The sequence below is a fragment of the Gigantopelta aegis genome, chromosome 15, assembly GCF_016097555.1.
Source record: "Gigantopelta aegis isolate Gae_Host chromosome 15, Gae_host_genome, whole genome shotgun sequence".
In the NCBI taxonomy this organism is placed as follows: Eukaryota; Metazoa; Mollusca; class Gastropoda; order Neomphalida; family Peltospiridae; genus Gigantopelta; species Gigantopelta aegis.
The window spans coordinates 1,033,330-1,039,694 of record NC_054713.1 but is presented as its reverse complement, the minus strand read 5'-3'; positions in this window follow the sequence as shown (position 1 = coordinate 1,039,694).

Genomic DNA, 6,365 nt, shown 5'->3' with positions numbered 1-6,365 from the left:
GAAATGTCACCTGGACATGGGAGTCAACGCAATGCCGTTAGATCTACTGGTAAACCCAGTAGAGCTAATTTTAATCAGATTGGTCTAACAGGTCACATCTAGTTCAGCAGGAAGTAAATTAGAACATTGCTTTAAAAAGTAACACCTTCATTAACATTAGTAATAAAGTTACAATATAAATCTGTAAAAATAAAATAATTATGTTCTTTAAACAAAAACCCAAACAAACTAAAATTAAATATTATTAAATAGGTTAGCTTCATTTTCCATTACATTACTATCAGCTGCAACATTTAAAAGGGGCACCTCCAGTATTGATGGAGTTAGCAGCGTTAAAATGACGCTTATAGTAAGGTCATGACACACCACCTACTTTTCCCTGTCAGTTTGTTCAGAAGACTTGAAATGTATTTTAACACCTGAAATCAAAATCTTCTCGGGGAAGCCTATCCCCACAAAACAAACCCAGGTTCGGGCCCACAAATACATGTATTTTCATCTACAAACATTCGCCCCACCCCCGCCCCCATTTTCAAATATATTCCGTGGGCCCTGTGTAATTCGGACTACGAACTAAGGTGAAATGCGCCCGCTAAAATTAAATTATAAAACTTCTTCACGACCATGGTGACGTCATGGGGGCGTGGTAAAAGCTAGTTACCTCATCCATCAATCGAGATTCGTCTAGTTAAACCACAGTTATAGCGGCCGTTGAGTGACAGGTGTAATAGATATCGGGCTACGCCCTCGATCATTACACCCGTCACTCAACATCCGCAAGAACCGTGGTCTAACTAGACGAATCTCTCGTAAAGCAGGGGTAAAATTAAAGGGACATTCCTGAGTTTGCTGCATTGTAAGATGTTTCCGACTAATAAAATATTTCTATGATTAAACTTACATATTAAATATATTTTCTTGTTTAGAATATCAGTGTCTGTATATTTAATGTGTATCTGGTCGTCTTAATATTTGTAAGAAGCCCAAACTGGATTTCGTCTTCAAATAATTTCGTACGTACGAAGAAATTTATTTTCGGAAATAAAACGAAATTTAACCCAGTACAAATATTAGAACGATCAGAAACATATTTAATACACAGCTACTAATATTTTATGCAGAAAAATATATTTGATATTTAATTACAATCGTTAAAAAGTCTCTGTTAGTCGATAACATCTCAAACATTGCAGCAAACTCAGGAATGTCCCTTTAAGGATTTTTTTAGTCCTTTTTTTTTTTTTTCCAGTGGACTCATTTGCTCCTGAATAGACTCATTTCGATGAGTCCATTCTCAAAATCCACGAGTCCATTTTGGGTTTTTTCGGAAATAACAGCTTAAGAACACGTTTCCATAACTTCAGTCAAGACGACAACATCAGTTGTGCAGTCAACAAAATTGATTCCATCATGCACGTTTGCAAAGTAGGTCACGAGGACTAGAATATTATTCAGTTTCAAATTCCCTTTATTTTGACACTAAACTCGATAAAACATTGATTTTAACCCACCACCACCACACACACACATAAACACACCACCACCACCACCACCACCACCACTAACCCCGAGGTAAGAAACCCTACCCAAGGGATAAGAATACATAGAGGCAAGGAAATGTGTAACCCCTGTGTCAGCATTTCAGAAGAAAAAAATCAATAATTTGCTTTCTCTCACCCCACCCCACCCCCACCCCCAGTGTTTTGCACCTTAAAACGCCTCTACATACATTAAACTATCGTTAAAAGTCATGCTTGAAATAGTGGCCGCCTGTAATACATTTCATATAAACATTTAATGAATACACCACCATGCCAGGGGATGCGGGAAAATGCTTTTGCTACGCAACCGCGGCGCGTGCATTGGCCATACGCAAAGAGAAACTGGGTCACGGTCCATCGCCGAATGCAAAAAAAAAGAAAGAAATGTTTTATTCAACGACGCACTCAACACATTTTATTTACGGTTATATGGCGTCAGACATAATATGGTTAAGGACCACACAGAGTTTAAGAGGAAACCCGCTGTCGCCACTACATGGGCTACTCTTTCCGATTAACAGCAAGGGATCTTTTATTTGCGCTTCCCACATGCAGGATAGCACAAACCATGGCCTTTGTTGAACCAGTTATGGATCACTGGTTGGTGCAAGGAATCACTCAGGGTTTGGAATCTGTATCTGGATTAAAAAACCCATGCCTCGACTGGGATCCAGTACCTACCAGCCTGTAGACCGATGGCCTAACCACGACGCCACCGAGGCCGGTAATCCCTAAATGCAGTCGTTACACAAATAGCGCATTAAGGCCTTCTGACCTAGAAAACCGCAACTCTCTTTGGAGAGGGGCGGATTACTAGTCCTTCAAAAATGAGATACAAAAAATGATTTAATCATGATCATTTAGGCCTATAATTTCTAATTATCGTAAATTGCGATGCGACACCGCTTATTTTGAGCTATGTGTTACATCACAATATTTGTATTGACTGTACACAGTACACAGTAGGCCTACATAGCAGGCGCGGATTTAGTGGGGGGCCCCCCCTATTTTTGGGGTCAAGTTATTATTTTTTTTTAACTATAGCATACACTAGAGTGGAATTACACAAAAATGCACTTATTTCCCAGTTTTGAAGATAACAAAAACAGTATGACAATACCAAAAACATACGTTAATATAGCTATTTTGTTACTCGGTTCGGTCTCGACAGAAGTTACGAGGATTTCCGATTGCCCAATATCAGTGTGGCCAACTACGTCATAATGACGTCATTTTGGAAACTTTAATTCCGATAGTCGTGTTAATGGTTTACATAAATAATTAAACAAATCCACACAGTACCTAAACTATATCAATGTTCAGACGCATAGTAATATATTGATGTAGTTTGCTGATAAAGTGGCCGCAATAATTAAGTTATTGTAACATTTCATCTTTCCACTATAGTAAGGTACACGTCGACTGTTAACACGGCTTCAGTTTAAGTAACGTACCGTGTTCTGCTTACGGAAACCCCATTGATAGTGACATAGATTGGCCACACGAGGATTTCCGATGGTGTTTCGGTCTGTGAGAATATACCGTAATCAACCGAAGCGTCCTGTTTACCTTTCAAAATATAGACTCGTCTTGCCATTCCCACAATTCTACCAGACGATCAGGACCCATAATATTCACAAAACATCGTAAGCCTAGTTTTACACGTAAACGTAAATCTACGACTGAAGAGCTATTCACGAAACAACGAAAACGTAAGTTACGTGTAAAGTTGGACGTAAATATAAGAGTGCCTCCGGTTACAACTAAAGCTGCACGTAAGTCGTATACATATAATAAATCAAGCACGATCGCCGTTATTTACTATTATTTACGGAAACTGGTAGCATTTCCAATAATTGAAGCAGTTTGCGATGGCGAACGCCCACGGATTTAACATATTTTTGTTGGTGATCGAACGGATGTTTTCGACTCGGTCAATTTCTCCTGAGTTATCTTTTCCTTTTTAAGAAATCTCCTAAGTTCGTGCCAAAACGCGGATCCTCACCAATACCAAAATGTCATGGTTCGCCGTTCGCGATGTTATTGTTAGCAGACGACAAACGAAATTGAGTTTTGCGCATTTGTTATTTACCCGGTAGTCATAGTTTCTAATGGGGTTTTCTCAATTTCTCCAGTGAGAGTGTTAAATCGTAGATTTACGTCCATCTAAGTTACGTTTACATTTACGACCGTCTTTGAGAATAAGGTGCTTCTTGCACGTAAACGTAAATCTACGGCAGACTAAGTGCTAGTCGTTGACGTAAATTTACATCTTTTTGTGAATATGGGTCCAGGAGAAGAAAGTGATGTTCACTCAGTTTGTACAATAGGATCATGGCGGGATTATGAGTGACGGATTGTTTGATTGGCTGATTCCATGCGTCCAGATCACTTAGGACGTGGTGGTGATAAAATAAATAGAGGATAATAAACGAGTTACCAGTTATTATCAAATTTATATCCCGAGTAAAATAATTTTCACTTGTCACGAGCTGTAGCAAGTGACAAGTGAAAATAATTTCACGAGGGACATAAATTTGATAATAATTGGTACCGAGTTTGTTATTCTATTTAGTATTTATTACCCCAGCTACTTGGGGTTTTTTGGGGTTTTTTTTTAAAGCCTTTGTTTTCGATATAGCCTACATCGGCTACACGTCCATGTATATAGAAACGACGTAAACTACTTTACTGTTATGGGTATTGCTTTAACTTTGTATTTTATTCACGGTTCACAGATCATTTTCAAACCCAAAGTTTTATATATTCTGTGAAAAAATTAAAAAAACGAATTGCATTAAACAACGATTTTATTACAAGTTTAACACTTAAACTGCGTGACGTCATTGTGTGTGCTTTGCCAAATCGTGATGACGTTATATTTAGTACCGACAAGGTTATTGGTTTGTTGACGTCAAATCGTCCAATAGTAATGTACATTAAACCAATGCATGATAATTTCTCTGTGATTTTTATTTTCCGCATTATGAGTGCCAGCTGGGGTAATAATGGAATAAACATGCGTCTGGAATGCGTCTTTGAAAATAAACTGGGACGGTTTTATTATCAATTATAACCTTGCTGTCACGTTCTTTACAACACTGTGTAACTTTTCAACAATGCGACGTCTCCGATGTCAGGAACGTCTCAGGGCTGTAGGTATGCTCCACGTTGGCACCACTCAGCGAATTGTGGCCCGTAAACTTAATGTGTTACATCGTTCACGTTCACTTACTCGTTGAGGAATCGAGGTCAATCAGCCATCCAAAATCGCAAGAGAACTCAGTGTTACAACTGACGTTACAGTGTCTGACTATTCGTAACAGATTGCATAGAAGTAACATCCACGCATGTCGACCCTACGTTACCCCACATTTGACTGCGAGACACATTGCTGCCAGACGTCAATGGTGTTTACGTCGTAGACAATGGGCTAACAGGCGTTGTGCTCGGGTAATGTTTTCAGACGAGTCCAGATTCACACTAGACTTCCATGATCGTCCCAATGAACGCTACGCCAACGTCAGCCTTCATCTTCATGACCGATTTGGAGGCGGGTCCATTATGGTGTGGGGTGGTATCACCATGACTGCCAGAACCCAGCTGCATATTGTTCATGGGAGGGTCACTTGGCAGTATTACCGTGACAACATCCTTGCACCGATCGTTGTGCCTTTCGCACGTCAGGTTGGACCCGCCATTTTGTTTTTCAGGACGGACCTAACCCGAGACCTTTCACCCATTGAGCACATGTGGGACATACCGGCCTCGGTGGCGTCGTGGTTAGGCCATCGGTCTACAGGCTGGTAGGTACTGGGTTCGGATTCCAGTCGAGGCATGGGATTTTTAATCCAGATACCGACTCTAAACCCTGAGAGTGCTCTGCAAGGCTCATTGGGTAGGTGCAAACCACTTGCACCGACCAGTGATCCATAACTGGTTCAACAAAGGCCATGTTTTGTGCTATCCTGCCTTTGAGAAGCGCAAATAAAACATCCCTTGCTATCCTGTCGTAAAAGAGTAGATTAAAAAAAAACCTGTCAGAATGACCATGTTTGACGTCCAATAGCCGATGATAAGATAAAAAAAAAATTAATGTGCTCTAGTGGCGTCGTTAAATAAAACAAACTTTTTACTTTATGTGGGACATCATCGGACAACGTCTCCGCGAACGTAAACAGCCAACCTTCTTGGCTGAATTACAAGCACCACCCGTTGCATATGAGTGTCTCCTCCGGACCTACCTCACTATCCTGGCTGTAATCTTTAATACATCTCTCTTATATTGTGTTATTTGTTAATATCCTCTACAAATTGACAAGCACCACCCGTTGCATATGAGTGTCTCCTCCGGACCCACCTCACTATCCTGGCTGTAATCTTTAATACATCTCTCTTATATTGTGTTATTTGTTAATATCCTCTACAAATTGACAAGCACCACCCGTTGCATATGAGTGTCTCCTCCGGACCTACCTCACTATCCTGGCTGTAATCTTTAATACATCTCTCTTATATTGTGTTATTTGTTAATATCCTCTACAAATTGACAAGCACCACCCGTTGCATATGAGTGTCTCCTCCGGACCTACCTCACTATCCTGGCTGTAATCTTTAATACATCTCTCTTATATTGTGTTATTTGTTAATATCCTCTACAAATTGACAAGCACCACCCGTTGCATATGAGTGTCTCCTCCGGACCTACCTCACTATCCTGGCTGTAATCTTTAATACATCTCTCTTATATTGTGTTATTTGTTAATATCCTCTACAAATTGACAAGCACCACCCGTTGCATATGAGTGTCTCCTCCGGACCTAC